This window comes from Schistocerca americana, chromosome X (assembly GCF_021461395.2).
Source record: "Schistocerca americana isolate TAMUIC-IGC-003095 chromosome X, iqSchAmer2.1, whole genome shotgun sequence".
NCBI classification, from domain to species: Eukaryota; Metazoa; Arthropoda; class Insecta; order Orthoptera; family Acrididae; genus Schistocerca; species Schistocerca americana.
In genome coordinates this window covers 559,298,870-559,311,701 of record NC_060130.1, presented here as the reverse complement: position 1 = coordinate 559,311,701, position 12,832 = coordinate 559,298,870, and the positions used below count along the sequence as shown (strand labels likewise).

General features: G+C 43.1%; 1 pseudogene; it reads right to left on the bottom strand.

Annotated features, from left to right (window-relative positions):
• Positions 1 to 1,140: 1,140 nt before the first annotated feature.
• Positions 1,141 to 1,258, bottom strand: LOC124557405 (annotated as a pseudogene).
• Positions 1,259 to 12,832: the final 11,574 nt, after the last annotated feature.

Here is a 12,832-nt window from a genome sequence, read left to right as displayed (position 1 = left end):
AGGAGACTTGTATGTGCAGATGTAGTGCCAACTCCCTTCAGTGACCTACCAAGGCCTCATTGTTTCCGTGCCACGACGAGTGGCCGCTGTTATCGCTGCCAAAGGTGGACATACCGGTTATTAGGTATGTGGTCATAATAGTGTTCTGGCTGATCAGTGTAAATGCAGGTACGACAGGCAAAGTATTGTTCGAAAACTGTTGACAGCTTCAGTACGAAAAATCGAATTAAGTGGACTCACTGTGTTTGTGTGTATACTGGTGGTGTGCGCTCCATGTCGGGGCATTCAGTGGTCTACAAGCACTTATACATGACGAAGTTCCTGATATTATGTGGCCCCATTGCATTATCCGCAGAGAAGAACTTGCTTAGCAAAATTTGAATATTCAGCTGAATCAAGTACTGCAAACTGTCATAAACGTAGTGAATTTATTTAAAAGCGTCCTCATAAAACTAGATTTTTGTAGTCAAATGTGTCACTATTTGGAGGCTGATCATTCACCTTTCTTATTTTATAGCAGCACTCGTTGGCTTTACAGGGGAAATGTATTATGGCGCATTTTTAACTTAGGTGAGAAGTGTTCTCACCTGGAAGGGAAAAAAATCATGCCAGTTCCAACAAGGGAACGTTCCAAAGCTGATATGTAATTAACGTTATTGGAAACGATATAAACGAATTTTTTAATAATTTGAACTCGACGGCACCGGTGCAGACGTGGTACGTATACTTGTATCAATGCTGGAAGAACTTTATGAGACGGTTTTCAGATCTAGTTCTGTTGAATGACTCTGGTGTCAATCCTCACTTGAGAAACAATATAATTAAGCTGCAGTCACTACTACATAATCATTTCTCTCTTCCAAGGCTTACCAATGTACTGAAATATGCCTGATATAAATCAGGATATTTGGAGAATCTAAAACTAAACTAAACTCCTCCCGAACAGGCCAAGAAGGCTCAACGGTACCGACCGGTCGCCGTGTCATCCTCAGCCCACAGGCGTCACCAGGTGCGAATATGGAGGGGCATGTGGTCAGTACACCGCTCTCCCGGCCGTATGTCAGTTTCCGAGACCTTAGCCGCTATTGCCCATTGAAGTAGCTCCTCAGTTTGCCTCAGTAGAGCTGAGTGCACCCCGCTTGCCAACAGCTCTCGGCAGACCGGATGGTCACCCATGCAAGTGCTAGCGTAGCCCGGCAGCGCTTAGCTTCGGTGATCTGACGGGAACCGGTGTTACCACTGCGGCAAGGCCGTTGGCTATGAAGAGGATCACCCGTGACAATATGAAATTCTGCTGAATTTTGTTTTGTATTGTGTTCTTCGTCATGTACGAATGTTGGAACTTAAATAGTGGCAACTATTTATTCACAACCAATATAAAAGAGTTACGTGTTTGCACCTCTTACTGTCCTTCAAAGTAGTCACCAGCGTTGTGTAGAACCCGTTGCCAGCGATGTGGAAGACCTAGTATACCGTTAGCAGAGACTGTTCTGTTGATGGTGCGAATGGAGCCGTCTACTGCCTGTCGAATCTCTGGAACAGTTCTGAAGCGAATGGTTCCTTCATCTTCAGAATCAAATCAAAGTCACAAGGACTTAAGCCCGGGGAGTATGGTGGGTGGTACAGTACTTCCCAGTCCCATCGACCGAACAGACCAGCCACAGCTTGCACTGTATGCGCCCGCGCATTGTAGTGCAAAATGATGGGTGGGTTGGGCAGAAAGTGTCGCCGCTTCTTTCGCAAAGCTGGTCGCAGGTGATGCTCCAGAAACGAACAGTAATACTGTACACTGTCGGTCTGCCGTGGAGAAACGTAATGCGTTATGATAACACCATCACAGTCGTACTCGAGAATCGCCATAACTTTCACCATACTGAGGCTCTGACGTACTTTCGACTTTCGCGGCGTCTCATGATAGCACTATTCGTTGGACTGGCGTTTCATTTTTGGCTCTTACGATGTGGCCCATGTCTTATCCAGTGTTACGATACAGCTTAAGAAAGCCTCGCCTTCGCGCTCATAGCGCTCCAAGTGCATTTGAGCAGCGTCGTAACGTATCCATTTCTGCATTTCCGTCAATTCATGAGGAACCCATCGTGATGAAATTTCTTCGCATGCCCAGGCGTTCCTTCAGGATACGAAGCACAGTCGTATGCGCTAATCCGGTTTCCAGGCGAGCTCACGAATCGTATGGCGTCGATCATTGTCCACTAAGGCAGCAGCAGCATGTACTTTTTCTTGAGAGATGCTAGGACGACCTTCCCGATGCATGTCTGCCACAATTTGCCGACCTTCGTTGAAGGCTTTTACCAACGTTCCACTGTTCTGTGAGGCAATGCCGATTACCCGCACGCCTCTTGAAGACCTTGATGACACTGTCGTGCTGTACGACCTCTGGCACATTCAATCTTGATCCAACTCCGTTATTCCTGTTTCGAAAGCATAGTGATACCGTTACGTTAGACCGCTCGCTCACAAGTGACTGTGTTTTCCCTCGATTGTTCGCACGCCGGTGACGTGGGACGGCCGAGTTCATTTGCTCGGAGGTAAGCTAGTAATGTCAACAAAGTGTGCTATCAGCGACAATAGTAGATTCCATTGCATAGTGTCTCCATAGCAGTGTTGCCACTATTTATGTTCTAACCTACGTATATTATCTGAAGAAATTTCGTTCATTTTATGTGCATTGTATAATAAAATGTTATTTTTAAGCATTTGTTTATAGATTATCATTATTGCAGCGGTTATGTACCATACTAATCAGTTACTTATTTTCAGTTGAGAAAATACAGGTATGTGAAACCAAATTAATTATGTAAAACGCAAAATAACAATTGAAAACATAAAACAAGTATAAGTAAAATAAATACCTACACTAACAATGTTTTTGTACTTTCAACATTGCATATATATTAAATTAACAATGAATAGTTATATATTTTAATTATGTATGTTGAAAATTCTCTGACAGCACATTGTGTACAGCTTATTTCCCAAAAATGGTATTTCAAAAAAATGGTTCAAATGGCTCTGAGCACTATGGGACTTAACAGCTACGGTCATCAGTGCCCTAGAACTTAGAACTACTTAAACCTAACTAACCTAAGGACATCACACAACACCCAGTCATCACGAGGTAGAGAAAATCCCTGATCCCGCCGGGAATCGAACCCGGGAACCCGGGACGCGATAACGCTACCGCACGACCACGAGCTGTGGACAATGGTATTTCAGAAACCAGCTTTATTACAATTCTTTAATTTACGTTGTATCGAAAGTTTTCATTTTTCAGAATTAATTAAAGTTGGTGCGGTATTTTGGAAAAGTTAAAATTATCACAAAATTCTATTATACCATTTTCAAGAACATTAATTACATATCAAATTTCCATGAGAAACATTTTTTATGTATCATTATTCAAATGTACACTCCTGGAAATGGAAAAAAGAACACATTGACACCGGTGTGTCAGACCCACCATACTTGCTCCGGACACTGCGAGAGGGCTGTACAAGCAATGATCACACGCACGGCACAGCGGACACACCAGGAACCGCGGTGTTGGCCGTCGAATGGCGCTAGCTGCGCAGCATTTGTGCACCGCCGCCGTCAGTGTCAGCCAGTTTGCCGTGGCATACGGAGCTCCATCGCAGTCTTTAACACTGGTAGCATGCCGCGACAGCGTGGACGTGAACCGTATGTGCAGTTGACGGACTTTGAGCGAGGGCGTATAGTGGGCATGCGGGAGGCCGGGTGGACATACCGCCGAATTGCTCAACACGTGGGGCGTGAGGTCTCCACAGTACATCGATGTTGTCGCCAGTGGTCGGCGGAAGGTGCACGTGCCCGTCGACCTGGAACCGGACCGCAGCGACGCACGGATGCACGCCAAGACCGTAGGATCCTACGCAGTGCCGTAGGGGACCGCACCGCCACTTCCCAGCAAATTAGGGACACTGTTGCTCCTGGGGTATCGGCGAGGACCATTCGCAACCGTCTCCATGAAGCTGGGCTACGGTCCCGCACACCGTTAGGCCGTCTTCCGCTCACGCCCCAACATCGTGCAGCCCGCCTCCAGTGGTGTCGCGACAGGCGTGAATGGAGGGACGAATGGAGACGTGTCGTCTTCAGCGATGAGAGTCGCTTCTGCCTTGGTGCCAATGATGGTCGTATGCGTGTTTGGCGACGTGCAGGTGAGCGCCACAATCAGGACTGCATACGACCGAGGCACACAGGGCCAACACCCGGCATCATGGTGTGGGGAGCGATCTCCTACACTGGCCGTACACCACTGGTGATCGTCGAGGGGACACTGAATAGTGCACGGTACATCCAAACCGTCATCGAACCCATCGTTCTACCATTCCTAGACCGGCAAGGGAACTTGCTGTTCCAACAGGACAATGCACGTCCGCATGTATCCCGTGCCACCCAACGTGCTCTAGAAGGTGTAAGTCATCTACCCTGGCCAGCAAGATCTCCGGATCTGTCCCCCATTGAGCATGTTTGGGACTGGATGAAGCGTCGTCTCACGCGGTCTGCACGTCCAGCACGAACGCTGGTCCAACTGAGGCGCCAGGTGAAAATGGCATGGCAAGCCGTTCCACAGGACTACATCCAGCATCTCTACGATCGTCTCCATGGGAGAATAGCAGCCTGCATTGCTGCGAAAGGTGGATATACACTGTACTAGTGCCGACATTGTGCATGCTCTGTTGCCTGTGTCTATGTGCCTGTGGTTCTGTCAGTGTGATCATGTGATGTATCTGACCCCAGGAATGTGTCAATAAAGTTTCCCCTTCCTGGGACAATGAATTCACGGTGTTCTTATTTCAATTTCCAGGAGTGTATTTCCTCAAAACGTAACGTAATATGTCAAATTATCTTTTGGGGTGTGTTTTACCCCTTAAAAGTGAAATCTGGCACAAACAAAAAAATTACGGGTTGTATTATTTTGCCCCCTCTACACAGCTGCCAAGTTTCATCAAGATCGTTTTTTGACATTTGGGAATGTTACCTTGTAAGTGCTTTAAGTTTCTATTAAAGGTAGCACACTTATGTGATATATCTGAGAAGTTAAACTCACTGAGTAATTCTCTGGAAGGAATGAAACTCATTTCATTCAGGTTACTGACAAAGTTTCGGCCTTCAAAAAGAAGCTACCTCTTTAGAAGAGAAAAATGAATGTTGGAGGAGAAATGGACTACTTTCCACGCTTGCAGCATTTTATAAACGACAATGAGATAGGCCTTATTGGAGATATTGTTTCAGTAATTGAAGGACATTTATCTGAACTTCATCTTCATGTTGAAAAATACTTTTCCTGAAAAATGTAGTAGGTTTCAATGGGCTCAAAATCCCTTCGGTAATGATTCACCTTCTGAGTTCAATTCTGCAGATGAATAAGAGTTGATAGAACTTTCATCAGATTCGTCACTAAAAGTGAAGTCTTCATCAATGACATTGCCAACTGTTTAATGTTTAATAAGAAAAGAGTTTCAAAGTTGAGCTAGAAATCAATTTCCTTTTGCAACCTCCAATCTTTGCGAGCGTTGTTTTCCGGTGGTGAGTGTTATGAAAGCCAAGTACAAACCTAAACTTTGTATGGAGAAGAGAATGAAGGTAACTGTATCTCCTTTGGTGCTGAGATTTGATAAGCGATATAACAAGAAGTAATTGAGGTGGGTAGTAATTTATTAGTAAATATTTTTATTAATTGTTTCAGTTTTTACATGGTATCCCAAGGGGAAGCTACGAAAACAAAGTAGTTGGTCAGGAGAGTCACGAACTCAAAAAGGTGGAAAACCATTGGCCTACGGTATCTGCTGTCACCGATCCAAATGGGCACACCCGGAATCAGGTGAAACTTGCAGTGCGTCATCTCAGGAACGCTCTTCGCGCACAGTATAGTATAATTATCACCGGCAAAGAATGAAATATGCTTGAATAGCAACTTCTTTACCATATCTCTGTATGTCCATCTTTTCAGAAACGGTTGCGGGACCTCAGCTATTCAATACAGGATTTCAAATCAAACATCTTTCAGCCGTCTAATTTCCAAATCGCTACTTTTTTGGGCTACCAGTTTCGGCGATATATTAAGCCATCTTCAAGCCCCCTGACCGATGTGTAGGAAGATTCCAACCTCGGTTCCCGTCAAAATAGGGGCCACCATTCTAAGACTGGTACCTGTAGATTTTTGACACAGGGACCACTTCAGACAGCATCCGGCAGATGATGTTTGAAGTGATCACTGTATCAAAAATCTACAGATCGGAGCGTGGAATGTCAGGTCCCTTAATCGGGCAGGTAGGTTAGAAAATTTAAAAAGGGAAATGGATACGTTGAAGTTAGATATAGTGGGAATTAGTGAAGTTCGGTGGCAGGAGGAACAAGACTTCTGGTCAGGTGACTACAGGGTTATAAACACAAAATCAAATAGGGGTAATGCAGGAGTAGGTTTAATAATGAATAGGAAAATAGGAATGCGGGTAAGCTACTACAAACAGCATAGTGAACGCATTATTGTGGCCAAGATAGATACGAAGCCCACACCTACTACAGTAGTACAAGTTTATGTGCCAACTAGCTCTGCAGATGACGAAGAAATTGAAGAAATGTATGATGAAATAAAAGAAATTATTCAGATTGTGAAGGGAGACGAAAATTTAATAGTCATGGGTGACTGGAATTCGAGTGTAGGAAAAGGGAGAGAAGGAAACATAGTAGGTGAATATGGATTGGGGGACAGAAATGAAAGAGGAAGCCGCCTGGTAGAATTTTGCACAGAGCACAACATAATCATAACTAACACTTGGTTTAAGAATCATGAAAGAAGGTTGTATACATGGAAGAACCCTGGAGATACTAAAAGGTATCAGATAGATTATATAATGGTAAGACAGAGATTTAGGAACCAGGTTTTAAATTGTAAGACATTTCCAGGGGCAGATGTGGACTCTGACCACAGTCTATTGGTTATGACCTGTAGATTAAAACTGAAGAAACTGCAAAAAGGTGGGAATTTAAGGAGATGGGACATGGATAAACTAAAAGAACCAGAGGTTGTCCAGAGATTCAGGGAGAGCATAAGGGAGCAATTGACAGGAATGGGGGAAATAAATACAGTAGAAGAAGAATGGGTAGCTTTGAGGGATGAAGTAGTGAAGGCAGCAGAGGATCAAGTAGGTAAAAAGACGAGGGCTAGTAGAAATCCTTGGGTAACAGAAGAAATATTGAATTTAATTGATGAAAGGAGAAAATATAAAAATGCAGTAAGTGAAACAGGCAAAAAGGAATACAAACGTCTCAAAAATGAGATCGACAGGAAGTGCAAAATGGCTAAGCAGGGATGGCTAGAGGACAAATGTAAGGATTTAGAGGCCTATCTCACTAGGGGTAAGATAGATACCGCCTACAGGAAAATTAAAGAGACCTTTGGAGATAAGAGAACGACTTGTATGAATATCAAGAGCTCAGATGGAAACCCAGTTCTAAGCAAAGAAGGGAAAGCAGAAAGGTGGAAGGAGTATATAGAGGGTCTATACAAGGGCGATGTACTTGAGGACAATATTATGGAAATGGAAGAGGATGTAGATGAAGATGAAATGGGAGATACGATACTGCGTGAAGAGTTTGACAGAGCACTGAAAGACCTGAGTCGAAACAAGGCCCCCGGAGTAGACAATATTCCATTGGAACTACTGACGGCCTTGGGAGAGCCAGTCCTGACAAAACTCTACCATCTGGTGAGCAAGGTGTATGAAACAGGTGAAATACCCTCAGACTTCAAGAAGAATATAATAATTCCAATCCCAAAGAAAGCAGGTGTTGACAGATGTGAAAATTACCGAACTATCAGCTTAATAAGTCACAGCTGCAAAATACTAACACGAATTCTTTACAGACGAATGGAAAAACTAGTAGAAGCCAACCTCAGGGAAGATCAGTTTGGATTCCGTAGAAACACTGGAACACGTGAGGCAATACTGACCTTACGACTTATCTTAGAAGAAAGATTAAGGAAAGGCAAACCTACGTTTCTAGCATTTGTAGACTTAGAGAAAGCTTTTGACAATGTTGACTGGAATACTCTCTTTCAAATTCTAAAGGTGGCAGGGGTAAAATACAGGGAGCGAAAGGCTATTTACAATTTGTACAGAAACCAGATGGCAGTTATAAGAGTCGAGGGACATGAAAGGGAAGCAGTGGTTGGGAAGGGAGTAAGACAGGGTTGTAGCCTGTCCCCGATGTTGTTCAATCTGTATATTGAGTAAGCAGTAAAGGAAACAAAAGAAAAATTCGGAGTAGGTATTAAAATTCATGGAGAAGAAATAAAAACTTTGAGGTTCGCCGATGACATTGTAATTCTGTCAGAGACAGAAAAGGACTTGGAAGAGCAGTTGAATGGAATGGACAGTGTCTTGAAAGGAGGATATAAGATGAACATCAACAAAAGCAAAACAAGGATAATGGAATCTAGTCTAAATAAGTCGGGTGATGCTGAGGGAATTAGATTAGGAAATGAGGCACTTAAAGTAGTAAAGGAGTTTTGCTATTGGGGGAGCAAAATAACTGATGATGGTCGAAGTAGAGAGGATATAAAATGTAGGCTGGCAATGGCAAGGAAAGCGTTTCTGAAGAAGAGAAATTTGTTAACATCCAGTATTGATTTAAGTGTCAGGAAGTCATTTCTGAAAGTATTCATATGGAGTGTAGCCATGTATGGAAGTGAAACATGGACGATAAATAGTTTGGACAAGAAGAGAATAGAAGCTTTCGAAATGTGGTGCTACAGAAGAATGCTGAAGATTAGATGGGTAGATCACATAACTAATGAGGAAGTATTGAATAGGATTGGGGAGAAGAGAAGTTTGTGGCACAACTTGACCAGAAGAAGGGATCGGTTGGTAGGACATGTTCTGAGGCATCAAGGGATCACCAATTTAGTATTGGAGGGCAGCGTGGAGGGTAAAAATCGTAGGGGGAGACCAAGAGATGAATACACTAAGCAGATTCAGAAGGATGTAGGTTGCAGTAGGTACTGGGAGATGAAAAAGCTTGCACAGGATAGAGTAGCATGGAGAGCTGCATCAAACCAGTCTCAGGACTGAAGACCACAACAACAACACCAGTTTTAGGATGCTAGTCTCTATTTTGACCGGAACCGAGGTTGTAATCTTCCTACATGTCAGTCAGGGGGCCCGAAGATTGCGTAATAAATTGCCAAACTGGTAGCCCAATAAAACAAAGATCTGGAAATTAGACGGCTTAAAGTTGTTTGATTTGACATTCTTTACCATCTTGTGGACAGATTTAAAAGAATCCAAGAATGTTACAACGCACAGCGTGAAGAAATCCCATACTGAATGTTGTTCACAAGCATATTTTCATTTCGTAGATGCGCACGTTTTAAAGAGCTGCTCTTATTTTTGTTGTTTTGTTCTCATTTTCTTTAGTTTCATTCCTGCGTGCCCTTGAATCTAAGTCCGCACACTTTCGTTGTTATGCAAGTAGAGGAAAACTTTTTTGGAAGTTCATATCGTAACAGGGCCATGGCAGTGGACATTACTAGCCAGATCATCGCATGTGCTATGAAAATTGAGAGATTACCCCAAGGCTTAACCCATGAGCTACTGAAATATGACTACCCAATCGACAGCGCTATCAAGTTGCATAAGGACCTTAGTAATAGATAATACCGTGACGAATAAACGATGTCTTACAGAAGATAAATAGAACTACACTTCTCCGACTACCTATTAAATCTTTTGCCAATGAGCATAATTTAGGAATTTCTACTTATAGGATAGAACAAAAAACATTCAAGGAAAAATATCCTATTCAAACAGAAATAGTCACTTACATACACATCTAACATCACCTACTGTACCTCAGATGCCTTGAAAACAGTGATTCTAGAGATGAGTCTACCGACAGTATACGTGAAACAGTCTTATCCTGTTCAAAAAGATTTCGGGCTTGCAGCCGGTCGTCGTAAACTTCATTACACGATATTTCGGCTGGACAACTACCAGCCATCTTCAGGTGAGCCGAACGAGGACTGACGAAGACGTTCTCCGCTCCAGCTTATTTAGTGCGCTGATAGTACTGCCGCGCATGCGTTGCAATCGCGGAGACAGAAGGGCCACACCGCCCAGCGGCAGGCCCTCGCTGGTGGAACTGCAGTACTCAGCTGCCGTCGGTATTCTCGCTGGCCGCAGCTATCGAAGTCTCCTGGCGTCTTCGTCTCGAGCAAATTTCTGGGACGACGGGATTCCATGCGTTATTCAATTGGTAAGCACTGTCACGGTTCATTAGATTTCCCGCAATGCGCATTTCAACTGATTCTTTGATAATGGAGTCCCAAAACGTTGGTCGCAGGTTCGAATCCTGCCTCGGGCATGGATGTGTGTGATGTCCTTAGGTTAGTTAGGTTTAAGTAGTTCTAAGTTCTAGGGGACTGATGACCACAGCTGTTAAGTCCCATAGTGCTCAGAGCCATTTGAACCAACCCAAAACGTTGTTGCAGTGGCCAAAATCGAAGTGTTGTCGTACTCCATTGAATGTCAGTTAGAAATACAATGTTCCGCAACTGCAGACTTACTGGGTTTCAGTAGGCGAGTGTAACGTTGATGTTCTGTACAATGCTCTTCCACTGTACGCGTTGTCTGTCCTATATAGGCCATACCACATCGACACGGTATTTTGTAAATTCCCGCCTTCCGCAGTAACAAATCATCATTCACCGATTCCAGCAAATCCGAAATCTTAGAAGGTGGACGATAAACCACTTTCACATGAAAATGATTAAGAATCCTTGCTATCTTGAAGGAGATACTTCCGACAAAGGGAAGAAAAGCTAGGGACTTGGCTGGCGCGTCCTCCTCTTTATCCACTTCCCGGTTCCTGGCTTTAGCTGAGAAGGCCCTGTTAATTTGCCGGCTCGAGTATCCATTGTCTCTGAACACCGTCCTCAAATGTGCCAGTTCCTTAGCCAATTCTCTGCATTCGACACCGTGTGTGCCCTGTGTACAAGGGTTTTAAGTACACTCATAGTCTGGGATGGGTGATGGCAACTTGAAGAATGCAAATACATATCAGTGTGAGTGGGCTTGCGATAGACAGAATGACCACAGTGCCGTCACTCTTCCGTTTAACCAAAACATCCAGGAATGGAAGGCAGTCATCTTTCTCTAGTTCCACAGTAAATCGAGTATTCTCATGGATGGAGTTCAGATGATGAAAAAACTCCACTGACTTTTCTTCTTCGTGGGGCCACACTATGAAAGTGTCATCGACGTATCTCCAAAAAACAGTTAGTTTACAGACCACTGATTCAAGTGCTCTCTCCTCAAAACCCTCCATAAAAAGGTTAGTTACCAGAGGACACAGAGGGCTGCCCATGGCGACACCGTCAGACTGTTCAAAATATTCCTGGTTAAACATAAAATAAGTTGAGGAAAAAGTATGTCGAAACAAAGCAGTAATGTCCGATTCAAACCGTTGACCAATTAGAATCAAGGATTATGGAAACGGTGTTACCACTGCGCGAAGGCCATTGGCAAAGTGAAAGAAACTATACTGAATATTTTGAGTTATTTTGAATCAAAGCCAGGCATCTTTCATTTCGTAGACATGAAATGATAGTAAATGCCTTGACTCCAAATCATATCTTCATCTTTCCGGAAATGTTACGATGGTCGAATTAATTTTGAAGTCAGTAATTATCTCTGGGGCAGGTCAGGTATGCATTCAATTAAATCACTTAAATATTAGCAATAAGATATCACAGCAAAATTTACAGCTTTTCTTCAAGAGAACAAGACACAAAAATGTAACACAACACAAAAGGTTTAGAATCACTGCTCCAATCGATCAATAGCCTGGAACTACTTTCATAAGCATGGTAAGACACAGCGGCATGAAGAAACTTTCTCTGCTCGACAGGAACACATTGCTTGTTTCAATAAACTGTGTTTTCACTATGTTGGTACGTATTTGGCAATAAAATAAGTCGAGTGTAGTTCTGAATGCGGAACAGTATTTCTTATACGGTTAATAACATATTTGTGTACTGTATGGATGTTTCGTTCAAATGAGTAAACCAGAAATCAGTACTGTCAGAATTTGCCTAGACTTTTTATATCGTCACATGAATACACAAAAATTGGTGAAGGTTTATATGGAATTTTTTCCTTCGTTTCCAATAACGAAGAAACGGGATGCAGAACAAAAATATGGCCGCATTTCCCTATGAAATAGGTACTCGTTAAGGACGTCCTCAAGTTGTAAGCACAGACGAGAACATCAAAAAAGACTCCGACAAAGGCAGTCACAATCGACGTTTATCGATTCACGAAATGACATGACATGGTAGTCACAGCAGGAAAAATATTGCACTGTACTTTAAATGAAGTATTAACAATTAGAAACCTATACCGACGTTGGGTGGCACGTTTGTTGAACACCAGCTGAAAGCAAATACAAAACAAGTTTCTCGGAAGTGATTAAAACTTATTAAAAGGACCCGAGGGATTTTCGAGCAAATTTTTCGTTATAAATGGGACGTAGGTCAGCCAACCGAAAAAGAAAAGCGTTGGTTGGAAGCCGGTGGCGCAGGGCTAAAACAAGCGATTTCAGTCTCCTCTGACCTGTATTCTCTAGGATGCAAAATATATCATTCTTATAGTTATCTCAACAAGGCAGGTCAACTGCGAACACTCTCGGTCTTAAATATGGTGCTAAACACGGAACAGAGAAAGGCAAGTGTGACAATATCTAACTTGCTGTGACCATAACGAAATTCTTGTAATAATTACGGAGGACATCA